We start from the raw sequence: 18,646 nt of genomic DNA, 5'->3' as shown, positions 1-18,646 counted from the left end.
AAGACTGAATACAGAAATCATCAATCATAAAATAAGAGGAAATAGTTAAAGCTCTTTAATCCTTACCAATGTCCACAAAATAGGATGTTTTATTAAGTGTTGTCTGGGTGCTCAGACAGTAAAGGACATTACCATTTCCGGCAACCCAAAGCTTGACCTCACACTTGGACTTCTGAAGGTAAACTTCCTGAGAGGAAATTAAATACAGAGAACCTCTTCCAGTTTGAGTTACCAAAAACACTGTAAGAAACGTTTAGACTAAATTAATTTTTTAAATTTTGCCCTCAAAATATTAAATCCAACTGAAAAGTCTGTGTTTTTTAATTTAGAATAGGAAGTGAAATCAAAATCAAAGATGTCCAAATTGTCCGTTTCTTCTTGCCTATGTCCCTATAAAAATATGCCCTAAAGTAAGATGAGCGTTCTTCCTTCTTTCCCTATAATATTTTTACTTAAACCTAATCTCCAAGCCTTAAAAATGAAAACATTTGACCAAAAGGAAAAGAAAGAAGAACTCTAACATTCATAATTTACGTACGTGACTTATGTAAATCACATCAAATATGAAACTTATCCACCCTATTTTCATTACTCAAGAGACCCCGGGTCATTCAGGCTTGCTTTCTTCTCTAAGGTATGGTGCACCTTCTGGGTTCAATGGACACTTTGAAAGGTCAAACAGAGTCCATCCTTCAGGCAGATGAAACACTGTTCTATTTTTAAAAAACCTCTAGAGAAGGAAATTCCACAAGCTTCCCCAGCTACACATTCCAGTGTCTATCAAATCGCACCGTCTGAAAATTTTTCCTTTTCTCTTATCTAAATCCCTCATTCTGTAATTTAAGCCTGTTGCCTCCTGTCTGGTCCCTGATGGAGATAGTCATCATCCTTCATAGATCAGCCTTCTCGCACGAGGCTCTTTTCAAATTCTGCAAGCCAGAAACCACTTTATTTCCAACTCTCTTTGTCACAGCTCTTAAGTGATTGCTGTTACTCACCTGTCATTTTCTGCCAAGTTTTCTTCCTTCAACCTTGTATTCAATTCATATGTCCCTTAAAAATAATACTTTTAAAAAGCAAAGGAAGTGAAAATTATCTGGTAACTTTACTACACTAAGCAACCTATATTTTATTTTCTTTGTTCTTGCCCTCCTCCATACACATTCACACATCATCGTAACTGCACTGTGTACTGAATTTCGTCAAAGTTTTAAAATCTCTCCTTTAGTTTCACAACCCAAAGCATGTGGAGGGCGAGCTAGTTTATTGTCATAACTTTAACAAAGCTGGTACAAAGTTCATGAAGAATTTCCTCCTTCATTCAATAAAATTAAATGATGGATTACATAGTGCTGCAGCACCGTTAGGTTCTAAGGACTCAAAACATTTAGCATTGTCCTTGCCCACACACCGGTCATAACAGGACACACAACCAACTAATTAGAACGAAAAAGTTCCTGTGTAAATGATTCCTGCATCTACCTATACTGTGCAAACTTTGGTTGATTGAGAGAGCAGGACCTCAGAAGAGGGCTGACCCTGCAGAAGCCAGGAGTGGAAAGTCAGATATTTGAGAGGGACTCCTACCATCTACTGGGAGATCAGATCATCTAAGGACAGAATTCTCAGTGATACCCAGAATTCATACTTCCCTGCCTTCAAATTTGTAGTTTTCTCTTTCAGGAATGTTCCTCCTCTCCTGGCCCGTGTATCTATTCCAGATAATTCATTGTTCAAGACTCATATCTAGGAATACTTGACTCAAGAAGCTGTACCTAATACCCTAGACTGAGTTGGCTTTTCCTCTTCAGGGCTTCCACAGCAACTTCTGCATGTAGGAGCAGAGATTTCTTGGGTGGGGACTATGTCTGATCCATCTTTTAACTGCTCATGCTCACATAGCTTCTGCCATCTGAGTGGCTTACTAAATGAGTGAAATAAATATAAAGAGGTATTTAGTAGAGAATGAAGTCACTTCAAATTGGGTAGATAAGAATAGCTTTCATAGAGGAGTTGACATTTGTGTTAGATCCTGAAGGACTGTAAGGATTGGGGCATGCAAATTTAGGACAAATGCTTTTCTAAAGGATTGTGGGAACAAAGGAGCATAGCAAAATAGAATGTTTGGAGAACAGTTCAGTTTGGCCGGAATATAGGGTCTATGGTGGGGAGATTTTTTTTTAAACACAAACAAAAAAATGGAGTGTATTTAGCCTAAAGAATCTGTTTTTATTCTTTTGACAAGGAATAACCACTGAAGTTTTTTAAAGAAATACATGACAAGGTAAGAGCTAATTAATAGGAGAGTCTGGTTCTAGAAGTGGCTGAATACCTATGTTAGACCAAACCTCCTACAGATAACAATTATGAACTCCAAACTAGTATAAAAAACAATTATTTGAAGTTACTTGAGAACATCCAAAAGGAGTCCCAGATGGAGGTGATTCAACCCTTTCAAGAAGGCGGTTGCATTGGGTGAGATTTACTTTTAGAAAGCTTTTCTTCTCAGGGCATTTCTCAGTTCATGTGGCTCAGGGTGGCTAAAATTCATAAAGAGAGCCATTGTCTTTCTGACTGAAGGACTCAGAGAATGAATTCACAGATGCCAAAATGACTGAAATGAGGGAAGAGAGAAGAAAGCCCCCAAATCTCCATACAGACTCCCTTCAAATCCTTGACTAACCACTGAACTGTGGACATATGGAGGAGGCTCCAAATAGCCCAGCAGAGAGCAACTGTTAAAAGGCTGAAAACCTGAGGGGTGCCTGGGTGGCCCAGTCCTTTGGGTTTCTGACTTTGGCTCAGGTCATGATCTCACAGTTCGTGTGTTTGAGCCCCGCGACAGGCTCTGTGCTGACAGCTCAGAGCCTGGAGCCTGCTTCGGATTCTGTGTCTGCTTCTCTTTCTGGCCCTCCCCCACTATTGCTCTCTCTCTCTCTCTCTGTCTCTCAAAAATGAATAAACATTAAAAAAATTTTTTTAAAGGCTGAAAAACTGAGCAGAGATTTCAGCTGATTGCCCCACCCCCACCACAAAAAAATCAGCATTCTTCAGACAAAGGGAGCAGACCCCAAAACCTCTACAACAAATTATCTGCAATGCCTTGTATATAAAAGCACTAGAAGAAAAAGGAAACTGTGACCTTCAGTCAATAGACGAAATAGTCAAGACAGAGCAAACTCTGAAACGATTGAGATGTCATAATTAGCAAAAAGGACTTCAAAGCAGCTATCATAGTATGCTCAAAGACTGAAGAGAAATATGGTCGTCAAGAGAGAACAGATATGGAATATCAACAGAAAAATGAAAGCTATAAGTACAAAATGGAAATTCTAGAATTATAGCATATAAAATCTGAAGCAGAGAACTCCTCAATGAATTTAAAAACTGGAGACTGGAGATTTCAGGGGGAAAGTAGGGGTCGGGGAAGAGTGAACTTTAAGATTGACTTGCTAAAAGAAAAAATATTGGGGAAAAAATGAGCCTTCATATTTCAGAGCCTTTATGGCTATGGAACAATAATATCAAGAAGTCTACATGCATATAATTGGAGCCCTACGTGGAGAGGAACAAGAAAATGAAGAAGAAAACATTTGAAGAAATAATGGCCTGAAATTTGCCAATTTGTTTAAAATACTAATGTACATACCCAAGAGTCTTGGTAACTCTTAAGCAGGATAAATATAAAGGAAACTAGACCTAAGTACATCAATAACCAAACTCCTGAAAAACAAAGGTAAAGGGAAAAGTCTTGAACGCAGCTCAAAGGGAAAGAACACCTTACATACAGGGGAACAATGATACAAATCATGCCTGACGTCTCATCACTCACCACAGACACAAAACACAATAGAACACATGGAAGTAAACAAACAAAAATCTACCAAACCAGCATTATATATCCAGTGAAAATATCCTTTGAAAAGAAAGGTAAAATGGACTTTTTGAGAAGAATGGAAACTAGAAAATGTATTACCAGCAAGTCTGCTCTAGAAGAAGTTTTTCAGGTTGAAGGAAATGACGTCAGATGAAAGCTCAGGAATTATAGGAAAAGAATGAAGAGCAATCAATGTGATAAATGTGAGTAAATATAAAGACTATATTTTTTCTTCTTTTGTTTTTTTAAATTTATTCTGAGAGAGAGAGAGAAAGTGAGCAGGGGAGGGTCAGCGAGAGAGGGGGAGAGAGAGAATCCCAAACAAGCTCCCCACCATCAGTACAGAGCCTCATGATGAGGGGATCGAACCCACAAGCTGTGAGATCATGACCTGAGCCAGAGTCAGACACTTAACAGACTGAGCCATCCAGGCGTCCCCATCTTTTCTTCTTTTAATTTATTTAAAAGACAACTGAAAAAAGTAAGGCCTTCCAAGGATTGTCAAACATCCGTGGAAATTTTTAGCATAGAGGTCAGAACCAAACAACAGAGCTTTATCAAGACACTTCATTTGAATCTTCAGAACACTGGAAACCAAAGAAGATTCTACAAGCTTCCGGGGGTGGGGAGGGTCACATATATAGGATGATAAACAAAACTGCTTTGGCATTTTTCAATAACACTGAAAATCAGAAGATACTGCCTTCAAATATTTAAAGGAAATAATTTCTGACCTGTAACTCCATATCCATTCAATCACATAGAAGGCAAAAATAAACACTTCTTCAGACATTCAAGGATTCAAAAAAAAAAAAAAAAAGAAATTACCTCCTATGCATCCTTTCTAAGACTATTGAGGAAGTGCTCCAAGAAAGAAAGCATGGGTTATAAGAAATAGAAGTTTTGGCACAAGAGTATAATAACGAGAAATCTCAGGATACCAGCTGTACACCAGATGTGGAGATAAAAACAGACTTTTCAATGGAGACAAACTTCAAAACAATCTATTTTCAACCATTCTCTGGACTGCTTAGTGGACCTTTTCAATTTGGCAGCTTACATCTTGTGGAAGTTCTATTCAATTATTTGTTGAATTTCTCCATTTATTTCCTTGGCGTATACCAAGGAAGCAGCAAAGACAGACAGCATAAAATAGGATAGAAAATAGAGGACAGAGATATATGGGAATGTAAGGATTTTTTTTTTTTTTAGCTTGAATTTTCCCAAAAGTAGTGCTTGAGGCAAGAAGTTGTAAGCAGGGAGCAGAAGTGAGGGAAGAACGAGGGAAAGTGGAAACAAAGTAAATGCACAGATGCATTATTAAAATAACTATTGTACACACACACACACACACAAAGAATAAAATGAATAAAAATATGCAATATATAATTATAGAACATCACCATTGTTTTCAAACATACCAAAATGTGTACATTCAAATAAATGGTATCCACCTCAAGTATACTTGCTACTTTTCAAAAAAATAAATAAATAAAATAAAAACAAAACAGAATAAAATAAAATAAAATAAAATAAAATAATTATAGGCAACTGGCACTCGATTGTGACTGGAATTTTCTAAAGAGGATAGAGAATACCTTTTGGAATTGTTTGCCTGAGAATTGATGATTTTTATCCACAGCTTATAACCCACATTAGTTGAAATTTACTGTGGGATATATAAATCCCTATATACTTCCAGACTGAGCATACCTGCTGGAACAGAGGACTTCCCAAAGGCAACTGTGGCTTTGGAAAGTCCCCGGGGGCAAAAGTGCAAAACAGCCAGTGCTTGAGAAAAGATGTCAGCATGAGGTAAGCCAAACTACCCACTGAATGTGCCCTGAAATCAGAGACGAGGCTAAGCGGATGTGAGTCAGGAGTCCAGAAGCAATCCGCACAGTCTGTCCTTTGTACCCCTCAGATATACCTGTGCCCTAGGTAAGCCCCAACCGCCGCTGAGTCTTCAAGGTGGTAGTCAGCCACAATTTCTACACATGACTTAATAGATAAAGATTACTACAATAAGCTGCAGTCTTTATTGCTGCAACTGGTCCCGAAGTCATAACTGATATTTATTTTATCACCTCCTTCCTCCACCGCCCATATTAAATTTCCCTCTCCTTCAGCCATTACTCCTACTTGTCCAGGTTTCTATCCTAGTGGGGTGATGTAGCCTTCATCCCTGAGCAGGCTGAGCTCTTGACTATCTTGCTGTTGTCAGGCTGCTGTTGCTGTAATTGTCACTATTATCACTAGGCATGTGAATGGCAAGAAATGCCCATGATTGACCCATACTTTGCCAATGTCTTAGCAACCTCAAATTGCCCAAGACTTCAGTTTCCCAGGTCTCCTTTTCATAAATCACTCCCATACATATATCTCTTGGCTTGAGTTGTACCAGAAAGCAAAGTCCTGGTCAAGGAGATAATCCCAGAGTACAAGTGGGGAACCAGAGAAAATGGGGGAAGGGGAAGAAGTCTGTATAAAGCTGCCTTTCTGATATCACAGCTTTTGGATACCGGGGTTTAATTCTGGTGTCTAAGGAATATACAGAATGTATCTCCGAGTTGTCCTCTAGAAGAACAGTTGGGGAAAACACTGATCCTTAGGTTTCCATCCCTTGTTGATTGAGGACTGCTCTTAGAGTTAACTTTCATAAATTTGGGGGCTTCCTGTTTGGGCTTAACAACTAGAATCTCATGCCCAGCTATAGCACTGGAGAAGTTAGGGAGCACATTTGAGATGAGACTCTGTTGTAATATAAGTCAAATCCGGAATACCCACTACATCTAGGTTGGAATCAGAGAGGAGATGGAGAAGATGTGAGTTTGAATCCCAGAGGCTCTGATACAGTCTGTATGAGCTTCTCAAGGAGTTTGGACTTAAGATATAAAACACAAGCATATAGCAAAGGTGGAGAAAAAAGGTGGAGATCATTAGGTTTGTATTGTAGGAAGATTACACTTGAGACACTGAGGAGGGTGAATTAGGCAGAGAATGGGACAGTAAAGTACATGAGACCATTCTGGAGACCCCACCTATAGCTGATTGTGCACTAGGGCAGCACCAGTGGAGGAAAGGGGAGGAATGAATTAATGAGTTACTTGAGATACTAAATCAAGGGGGCGGGGGGGAGGGGAGGGATTTGGGAAAAGCTCCCCTCTGATAATTTGTTCAAGACTACTATTTAACAAAGTATCAGCAACTAGGCACTGCCTGTCAGTTGGTAGGAAGCAGGGTTTGTTAATACAATCAATGTGGTTTCAAACTTAGGTCAACGAATAGCTCATGAGCCCAGTCATAGTACGTGCATAGAAAAAAAAAAAAAAAAGAAAACAACTCATGTGTTAACTGTGGTTACATACAAAGAGGTGGGTAGAGGAGAAATTGAAGTGATTTTTCAAACTTTCATTTTCTAAATTATTATATTTGTGGCATTTTTATCTTTCAAAATGAGATAACAGTCAGTATTTGATTCTAAAATCAGGGGCAGGGGGAATAAAGACATCAAAAATTTAAAAAAAGGAATAGAACTTTTCCCATATACTCAGAAATATATACAAAAAAAAAAAGAGAGAGAGAAACTCTTGGGTCTAAGGCCTAGAAAATTTAGTGTTATATACTTGAAAGAGAGGGGGGTTTTAAATAAATAATATAAAAGGAAGTATAAAATAATGTATGAAAAGCATTCCTGCAGGAACAAACCAAATGCCACGAAAATGCTGAAAGTACCAAAGTCTATCACTTCATACGGTAGTGAAATAAGGTGGAAGGAAGTCTACAAAGCTCTTTAGTTTCAGGGTTTGTCAGTTCTGATGTGGCTTTGTGCTATCATCGGCTAGTCATTTCTTCAGCTATTATGTGAACACTTATCAGGTTATATGCCACTTTATTTTCCTTTGTGGAATTATAGCCCTTCAAAAAGCTAGCACCATCATTTAAAAAAATTTTTTTTCATCAGTAGTATTTAATGAGCAGCTACTATTTACTACTGGGGTAGGGGCTGTTGATATTATCATTGGTAACATAGACATGGTACTTACCTTTCTGATAGTAAATACCTAAATTTGTATCTGACTTTAGCACTTAATTAGCAGTGTAATTTCAAGTAATTTACTTAATCTTTTTTCTGAGCCTCAAATTCCTCATTGTTAAGGGGAGGAGGGAATATTACATACACAGGAACGCATTGAGGTAGATATAATTCATTCATTCCTGCATAACTTAATTCAGTAAACATTTGCTAAGTGCTCTCTATGTCTAATATATGTGTGTTTTGTGAACCAAAAATAATATTTCAATAGTGTAAGTTACTATTATGTGTTGAACTGGTATTTTTTTACTTATTGGTCTGCTTTGTTTAAAAAGCGTTTTTAGCCATAATGTTCAATAAATTCAAGCACCAAAATGTGTCATCTTCTAGTTCAGGTTTGCTAAACATTTTAATGTCTAAATTCAACAAGTTTGTGAATCTGATGCAACAGATAACATTTTATTTTGAAATAGTCAGACACTCAGCCAACAGAACTGGAAAGTAAGTTGAACCAAAAAGAAGAAGAATGAGTAAAAAGAACATAAAGAAAAGCAGGAAATTTGGGGGATAATTTTAAAATGTGCTATCTCAAAATCACATGTGCTCACTTTTTACTATTAATATTTTTAATGTAAAGACTACCTAAAGAAAGCCACATGCCTCACTGATAACCAAACTGTTTGTTAATTGAAGGTCTGTGGAACATTGTATAAAGTGACTCAACATGAGAAGTCTGTAACGTTTATGTTTTGATATTTGCATTACTTGATTTTTGAGATTAAATCTCACACTTATCTTTACATTATAATATTTAATATAAGTAATAGTCATGGCAGAACATTAATGGTACAGAAATTGCACTTATTTTGCTGAGAACATCAAAAATTAAAAAAGATTTTTAACATTTATTTATTTTTGAGAGACAGAGCATGAGTGGGGGAGAGGCAGGGAGACAGAGAGAGAGGGAGACACAGAATCTGAAGCAGGCTCCAGGCTGAGCTGTCAGCACAGAGTCAGATGTGGGGCTCAAACCCACAAACCGTGAGATCATGACCTGAGCTGAAGACGGACTCTCAACCGACTGAGCCACCCAGGTGCCCTGCACATCAGAAAAAATTTTAAGCTTATTTTCTTATTTTGAGAGAGAGAGAGAGAGAGAGAGAGATAGCAAGCAGGGGAGGAGCAGAGAGAGAGAGAGGAAGAGAGAGAATCCCAAGCAGGCTCCACACTGTCAGGGCGGAGCCCAACTCGGGGGTTGATCCCACAAACCGTGAGATCATGACCTCAGCCTAAACCAAGAGTTGAATACCCACTGGACTGAGCCTACACGTGCCCTGAGAACATTAGATTTAAAGGGAGAGAAATATTTTATTATAAAGCCCACAACATTCATCCAACTTTACCTTTTTACACATATTGGTGGGATTAATTATGCATAGACATTTTTCATACCATTTTCTACCTGCAGTCTAATATCAGCTTTTCTGCTTGATCAAGGCTTTATTATAAATACACGCACATACACATACATTTTATGACCTCAAAGAATTTGAAACTCTCCCACATATACCACCTGTTCCCTTTATCACTATGTCAACATCATGACTGACAACCAGGAACAAGAGGCAAACCTAGACAGGAAATGTAATAAAATAAGAGTTAAAAATCAGTGGACAAACCAAATACATTTGGAAATGAGTGGGGTCTCTGACTCACAGTAAAAGGTACTGTGCATAAGGACTCTACTCCAGTTGATAAAGTCTTTTGCCACAGGAACAAGGGTTAACGAGTCTTTTGTTTTTTAAATGTTTATTTATTTATTTATTTATTTATTTTGAGAAAGAGAGAGGGAGAGAGGCAGAGAGTGTGAGCAGGGGAGGGGCAGAGAAAGAGGGAGAGAGAATGCCAAGCAGGCTCCACACGGTCAGCCCAGAGCCCGACACGGGGCTCAGTCCCATGAACTGCGAGCTCATGAGCTGAGCCGAAGTCAAGAGTCGGTTGTTTAATCAGCTGAGCCACCCAGACGCCCCAGGGGTTAACGATTCTGATACTGCTATACGTGTATATTGGATTTGGCAGATGGTGGGAGCAAGTTTACTCGCTGTTGGAGCGTGTGCATCCAGATAAGCAAGAGTTGGGGGGGGGGGGGGTTGCTAACATGATACGAGTGGTAATGGATTGCAGTTGGAAACGTCAGTACGAACTCATGTTTAGGTGGAGAAGGTAGTCTCATCAGACAAATGCTGGCAGAAGTATCAATGGATACATAACCTTTTAGTATATGTTTACAAGAGCCTTACAGTTGTTCATGTGTGAATCTAATCATCTATCCTAGGGGTTAGCAAGCTGTTTCTGTAAAGCCCTGAGAGCAAATACTTTAGGCCTTGTGGGCCACATGGGCTCTGTTGAGACTACCCCATTCTGCCCCTGCAGCATGACACAGCCATCCACAATTCTGTGAATGAATGAATGTGGCTGTGTCCACTCAGCGCACCAGATTTGGCCCACAGTCGGCCAGTCTGTGATCTCTTCTAAAGAGTAACAAAAGAGGGGCGCCTGGGCGGTTCAGTCGGTTAAGTGTCCGACTAACGCTCGGGTCATGATCTCCCAGGTGCGGGTTCAAGCCCCATGTGGGACTCTGCACTGACAGCTCAGAGCCTGGAGCCTGCTTTCGATTCTGCGTCTCCCCCTCTCTCTGCCGCTCCCCTGCTTGTGTTCTCTCTGTCTCAAAAATAAATAAACATTAAAAAAAAAACATTTAAAGAATAACAAAAGTGAAAGAAAGTGTATGAATAAAACTACATGTATGTATGAGCTCAAATATTTAAGAAGTACTTGTAGAAAAAATGCTAGCAGAAACAGCTTTAAAATGTTAACCACATTCTTCTCTGGCTGGTAGAATAGGAACCTTTCCCCCTCCTTATTCCTACAGTTGCACTTTTTATGTATTGAAAATTTGAAAAAGAAATCCTCAAAACCAGTGTCTGAATTTGTGCTTCCATCTGTAAGCTAGAGATTCCCAGGCCAATTTAAGCTTTGAAAACCTTCTTACTTGTGATATTTATATACATTCAAAAAAAAAAATAATAATCTTCATCCAAGTCTCCACAATAATAGACTTGTTTTGACATTCAGAAGCTATATTTTGAAATATTTACTTGCTTCTGATCAATTTGGATTATGATTCTCAAACTATTGTTAGTCATTCATGAATGCTTCACTTCGTCAAGAGCTGCTGAAACTTTATGAGGATTGCCTAGAGCCACAATATTGGAGAATGTTGCCTGCTTTCCTAAAGCTCTCTTTAATGACCCGTGTTCTTAACAGCCTCTGTTTAAGCGACAAAAGAGGCAGTGTTGTTAGGAGGGATGTACAGTGCATTGCACAAGTTTACCCTGGCAAGCCGCAGGCCCTGATCTGCAATCCTGTGTCAGCAGTTTTCAGTCCCACTAACATGGATACAGATGGGTGTGCGGGCTGCTCCGGGCTCCTCCCGGGGCCAATCAAAACATGGAAAACAAAGGCCTTTATAAGCTCAGCACTGACCACAGTCCCTACAGTGTTGCTAAAGTCACATTTTTCCTTTGACTTTCCATCTACAGAATACCTCTCACCTGAGAGAAATCAGATTGCATTCACAGCCAGGGACGTCGGCCTGTTGTTCTGGGGAGGGGATGTGATTTTTCCCTTCGGAAAAGGGAAAATGAAGCCCTTCTCGCTCTTTCTGTAAGAACTTACGAAACAACCCAATAGCTCTCTGAACACAGGATGCAAACCAAGGACACCTAGTCAGCCCAGAGCACGGGCACACAGTTGGACAGACACTATGCAAATAAAGGAAAATGAAGCAAGTGAAGCTGTTGTCTGAGACCATTCGAGGGAGAGAAAGATATGCTCGCTCAACTTCACTAGCATCTCCAAAAGCCCTACCTTAGCCACCATAAAGGTCATCCTCTCCAGTCCTTCACCCCACCCATTATTCTCTCTCAGAAAGACTTTTGTGCTATTATAAGAATTTGTCATCATATTCGGGTTTAAATTGACTTGTTTTTGTCTATTTTCCTTATTAGAAATCTGTTCTTTGTGAGGCCAGAGACTATAGTCTCTTTGTTTTCAGTTTTTGTGGTGTGTGGTGCTGTTTTCCATAGTAAAATGTGATAAATATTTGTTGAATCCCTAGATGAATAACAGGATAATTGTAGCAAGACACCAGATTACTAGTCAGACAGTGTGTGTTCTAGTCTGGCCCTACCACCAACTAGTCAGGTGTAACAACAAGGTTCCCACTCTGATGGGAACACCCACCCCAAACCTCAGGGACCTACATCAGAAAGCATTGACTTTTGCTCACAAGTCTGTACATTTGCTGGGGCTCCACAAGGCTTGGTTCCAGCCAGCCTTCAGGGTAGAGTCAGGTGTCTCCGTATTCTGGGACCGGCCGCCGTTTGCGGCATGTTTTCATCTGTTTTCCTCGAGAATGGCAGAGCCACAGAGCGGAAAGCAGAAACACACAAACCTCCCAAAGCCTCAGCTTGGAACTGACACACTGTCGCTTGTGCCTACGTTCATTCCACTGACCAAAACGAATCATATGGTCAAGCCCAACCCCAGGGGGCAGAGAACATACTCCACACAGGATACACCACAGCAAGGATGAGGAGGGAAGGGAGAATTGTGGACAAGTCACATCACCTAGCGCATGACACAAGCAAAATTCTGTTTCAATTTCCAGGAAAAAAAAAAAAAAAAAAAGACTGACAATTCCAGTCCTGATAAGCACAGGGCTCTTCTGAGGGCCAGATGCTCTCATGCAGACATTATGTAATTAAAATTGTTTAACCAAGAGCTAAACATTGTGTAGGCACCAGATAATGATTGAAAATGACCAGTGACAGGGCGCCTGGGTGGCTCAGTCGGTTAAGCCTCTGACTTGGGCTCAGGTCATGATCTCACCGTTTGTGAGTTTGAGCCCTGCCTCAGGCTCTGTGCTAATGGCTCAGAGCCTGGAGCCTGCTTCAGATTCTGTGTCTCCCTCTCTCTCTCTCTCTCAAAAATAAATAAACATTAAAAAAAATTAAAAAAAGAAAATGACCATTTGCTTTTTCTTATAGAGAAAAAGACTACAATCAAAATACAATATGATCGGGGTGCCTGGGTGGCTCAGTCAGTTAAGCGTCTGTCTTCAGCTCAGGTCATGATCTCACAGTTCGTGAGTTCAAGCCCCATATCGGGCTTTTTGCTGACAGCTTAGAGCCTGGAGCCTGCTTCAAGTTCTGTGTCTCCCTCTCTCTCTGCTCTTCTCCCACTCATGCTCTGTCTCTCTCTCTCCTTCAAAGATAAATAAAAACATTTAAAAAAATAAAAAAAAAAACAAAAAAACAAAAATACAATATGATCATTACTTAACATAAGTTGTGTATAAAATACTGTGGGAACAGGAGACAGAGTTGTTGAGTTGGCCTGGGTGATGTTCAAGATGTTCTGCAAGCTACTTTACAATTAAGGAAGAACAACCATTGTGGAGAACAGGGAAGTGGAAGTGTGTAGGAAGAGAGGAGGCATTAACTTTATCAGTAATATTTCCTTTTTAGGGTAAAAAAGGAAAGATTTGAAGCAAATATGGAAAAAAAGTTGTCATCTGATAAATCGAGATGTTGAGAAAACGGAATCTGTTATATTATTTTCTGTGTATGCTTGAAATAGTTTATAACCAAACATCAAAAATTTTTGAATGTTTATTTTTGACAGAAAGAGATAGAGAGATAGTGGGGGAGGGGCAGAGAGAGAGGGAGACAGAGAATCACAAGCAGGCTCTGCAACTGTCAGTGCAGAGCCCGACGTGGGGCTGGAACCCATGAACCGGGAGATCATGACCTGAGCCGAAACCAAGAGTCCATTGCTCAACAGACTGAGCCACCGAGGCGCCCCCAAACATTAAAAATTTTTGAGTTATTTTAAATTATTTTAAAATTATTCAAAATAATTATTTAAAATTATTTAAAATTATTTTAAAACAGACAAAGAAGGGAATGAGGATATTCTTGGAAGAAAGAGCACAAGTGGTAGGAAAAGTAACTTGGTCTTAACGGATAATAGTGCAAAAGGGACAATGGTGGAAGAGAGTCAAACAGAAGAATGAGAAGGCACTGTAGTCATTTCTCAGGGCTGCTGTACAAATAAATACTGGGTGGTTTAAAACAGCAGAAATTTATTCTTCCACAGTCCTCAAAGCTAAAAGTCTGAGATCAAGGGATCAGCAGGGTTGGTACCTTCTAAGGGCGCTGAGAGAAATCTGCTCCATGCCTCTGTCCTAGCTTCGTGATGGTCAGGAATTCTTGGCATTCCTTGGCTTAGAGAAACATCATTCCAACCTCTGTCTCCTTCTTCACATGGCATTCTCCTTGTGTGTCTGTGTCTTCACATGGCCATCTCTGCACCGTCTCTGTGTCCAAGTTGCCTCTTCTAACAAGGACACCAGTCAGGTTGGATTAAGAGCCCACCATACTCCAACATGACCTCACCTTAATTTAACTAATGACATCTGCAATGACCCTATTTCCAAAAAAGATCACATTCTGAAGTACTGAGGATAAGGACCTCGGCAGATCTTTGGGGGAGACCCAGTTTAACCCGGAAGAAGAATCAAGATGTTGCCACTACTTTTCTTAGCTATTATTATCAGCATATTTTTGTACTAACTAAAAAATTCACAGGAAGGGCATAGTATGTGGTTAACCAATTGAAAGACCTCCTCAGGGGACCTGTGACTTCTCTGACTCTGTAGAGGGAAGGAAATCACACGAACGATGATGCTTTCTGCGTTTCTTCCATTTTACTATTTATTCATGTGCCTCCCAGGCTAACCCACATTATGCTCTGCTTCCCTGCTTCACACCAGCCCACGCTGGGTGACTCACCATCCTGCCCCATCAGTTTCGTCATCCAAAGAAAAAACCCTCTGGCTACTACCACCAGTGTTTTGGACTGCAGTGCTTTGCCCTGGAGTTAATTTTTAACCCCGGGCCCTTCAGAAACTCACTTGCACACCAAGATCCGGCACCAGGGGTCCGCTTCATACTTGGTGTCCAATTTAGGAAACTTCCTCAGGAAGTTCTTCACAATGTATGGGCAGAGTTTTCAGGCGTTCCTGACCTGTTTTCTGGTTTACAACTATAGAAACAGTGAATTACTTCAAAGCAGTCATTCGACTACTTGGCCCATGCCTTACCCTAGCCAAATGCTTTTCCCCTCCAACTGTATGATCCAGCTCTTGTCAATTTCTCTATCCCCCATTTCACTCCACCCTCTCCTTTGCTCCCTATTCTTAAAATCCTCTTCCTTTTGTCCTTTTCCCCTCCAGGTCATTCCACAAGGTTCTCCCTCCAGCTCCTCAAATGTCTACCCTTTCTCAACCTTTACTCTCGGTGGTCAAATATCACTTCTTTGGAGAGGTTTTCTCTACCCCTCTCTCTACCCCTCTTCCCTAAAACAGCTTCCTCACATTCTCAGACTTACTGTGGCATTTATTTTCTTCTAGATTTCTTTGTTCATTTCATTATTTACCGGCTTATTGTATGTCTCCTTTAAAAAATGAGATCATCTGTCTATCTAGTTCAGGAATAGCCTCTGCTGCTCATACAGCACCTGGCACATAATAGGTGCCTAGTAAACATAAATTGAATGAACAGAATAAAATGCTGAGCTTCCCGAAATCGTTACAAGTTTGGGGTCTAAGCAGGAAATGTAGGTCCCTTGCATTACTGGCCTGTTAGTGCTGGTGTCCTAGGCCTCTGGTTCTGTTTGCTGAGTTACTGACACTTTATTATAAATCCCCTATCTTGAGCTTTTGACTCAGTTCCAAAGTTCTGGATTCCAGACCCTGCTTACAAGAGACAGGGACCTAAAGAACCAGCTGGTCTTCTCCCTCTCTCTCCCTGCACTCGAGCTTTTGCGTGCCGGATATTGTAACTGCTGCTCCTATCCGCCTTGACCCCAAACCCGCCAAAGTCCTTCTTGTCTGACTCAGTTCCTGTCCTCCTTCTCTCTTGTGCCTACCTTTCCACTATAAATCTTCTTTCTTGTTTCTACCCCAAACATGCCATGATGATAAGCATAAAGGAATGGTTAATCTGAACACATTTTTAGAAGCTAATCGTTCCAACTCACCGTGGCCTCTATTGGAGGCTTGTGCAAAACTGCTAGTATATCTGTCTCACTAAATACAAATAAATGTCCACATCAATCTATGCGTTTGCCAACACCAATATAGATAGGGACTAAAGCTGCGAGGTTTTCACGTTTGGGTACTTTTAGACAACTTTCGGGTATAATTGAGACCATTTATAGGATTGATAAGGGGCATGCCTTGAAGACTCTTCTCTGTAAACCTAATTATATCACTTTCCTTAAAATCCAGTGTCCAGAAAGCATTTGAGAAAAGCTACTTTGAGTTGCCTGGATATTTTCCAAGCTCTGGATACCATAGTTAGTCACATGGAATGTGGAATGGGCTAGACGTTTTGGAATTGTTCTTGTTAAACTGGTGTAAGCGATTGACCCAAAAGCTTTAATAATCATTATTTGTTTAACAAGTTCCTGTGAGGAAAGCTATGCAGTTGTCTTGTGAAGTAGCTTCTTAAAAGGCTTTTATTTTGTCTGGATATGATAAGAATCATTACATGGTATGTCTAACCGATGACTTAGTGCTCTTTCAGTGCATAGAAACTTCTATGGGAAAAAGAATTAGACAATAAGCACCAATGACTTAATACATGCCCTGTTTCCAATTCAATTTGCTTTGATAAAAATCTAATAATCTCCAGGAACACAAATATTTATCTACAGTGATTGGACAGTCGGTTAAAATAGGCACTCTCGGTCCCTTCAAAACATTCATTTGTCCTTTATACGACCCACACATTGTCAAGAGGTTAATAATGTTGAAAAATTCCTGTGGTGTTTTTAGTTTTTGTGCTATCTGGCACAGAAACACCAGGATCCTTAATTTTGTTTTCAACATAGCATATTCCTTATTCACAATCAATGCTCCTCTGTCTTAATCAACAAAATAGGAAACAGATTTTTAAATTCTGAAATCACTATAAATTCATAGCATTTTTCCTTTGAAGTAAAATATTTTACATGACTATAGTGAAACAGGAAAAGAATTTGTTTGATCAGAAGGCTCAACAACTAAAAGAATAATAATTTGTCTTCAGAGAAACAGATCAAGATTTTAAAGGTAAACAGGTATTATTTAAGAATTTGGTAAAAATGATTTTTAAATGTGCTAGGTTTTATGTTATAGAATGTGTTTCAGAATATAATTCAGCCCTAAATACAATTATATACCACATTGCCTGTGTGCAAATATTATTCTTTCCTATTTAGACATTGTTTTAAGTATGACATTCTACCTTAGTAGCAAATATCCTGGCTCCACGGTAAAATGTACCTTAAAAAAGATAAGTTATCTGCTCCAATAAAACCATGGCAGATAAACCCTTTCATTGAATATGTCAAGCACATGTTAAATCATAAAATCTCATAGGACTGACTGTAGAGGATACCTGCATACAAGGTTCCTATCTTTATATACATTAGATCTCTAATATGTTTCAAGTAAGCCTTTGAAAAAAGAATAATTTATAATTCGTAAGATGCGGCAATTAATATTAGACATCAAATTCAAAAGCATAGATGGGCTTCACTTCTTTCAATAAATCTCAGGTGTCTAGAAGAAAAGTACAATGGGAAGAAAACGCTGCGGATCAAAACAGTGGGTAAAGAGGAACAAACCCAATTCTAACCCATCAGAGAGATGGAAGCCTCCAGAAACAGGATGCTGTATAAGCCTCCCATTAGTCTATATGATAAGCATGTTGCTATTAAAAAGCAAAGCAACTGACCACCATTTCTCTTAAAGTATGTGAGGGAGCTAGAGATGTTTCCATTGTCCCCATCTGTCCCCAGCTTCTTGTTTGGACTTGAAATCTCCTCCATTACCTTTATTTACCTAATCCACTGACCACCCCTCCTCTCATATCTACCGCTATTTTCTCACCTCCTTAACTTCCTTCAAAGTGATCTTGCCCCATGGGCCCATCCTGATCAACCCCAACCAACCATGTTCACGCCTTTCCCTATTTTTATCCCTACAGTTTCACTCTCAGGCACAACTCTCCTCTGCTCAAGGCTATCTTGCCTTGGGTCCGTGTTCAGCAGCTGGTGTGTCTGTGTGTGTGTGTGTGTGTGTGTGTGTGTGTGTGTGTGTGCACGCATGCCCACGTGCCACAGCTTGTGTTTCAGGGTAACCATTCTCCCTGTGCTCAAACCCCAGCTCCGCTCTTCTGTTGTGAGGTACGTCAGCTAAACCCATTAAGCTTCGATGCTCCCTTTCTGTAAAGTGAGGATTATAATAGAATTTACCTAGTAAGGATATTTTGAAGATAGAAGAGGTAATGTAGTAAATCACTCATAAATACCGGTTTTTATTATTCTTATTGTATTTATTATTTCATCTACACAGAGGCAATTCTCTTCAGTGTGGACGCAAAATATTTTATATTACTTAGTATCACCTGTAAATGTGGTGACTGCACTGTTTGAACTAAAATTGGGACAAATCCAGAAAATCACACGTACTTATGCAGGAAAGAAACAGAAGCAGTGAAATAAAAACAGTACCAGGTGATTTGAGATGGGGAAATCACTGTGTCCCTAAGTCCTGTGCT

Source organism: Panthera tigris, chromosome D4, assembly GCF_018350195.1.
Source record: "Panthera tigris isolate Pti1 chromosome D4, P.tigris_Pti1_mat1.1, whole genome shotgun sequence".
Classification (NCBI taxonomy): domain Eukaryota; kingdom Metazoa; phylum Chordata; class Mammalia; order Carnivora; family Felidae; genus Panthera; species Panthera tigris.
The sequence above is the reverse complement of the archived record's forward strand: the minus strand, read 5'-3'. Positions refer to the sequence as shown.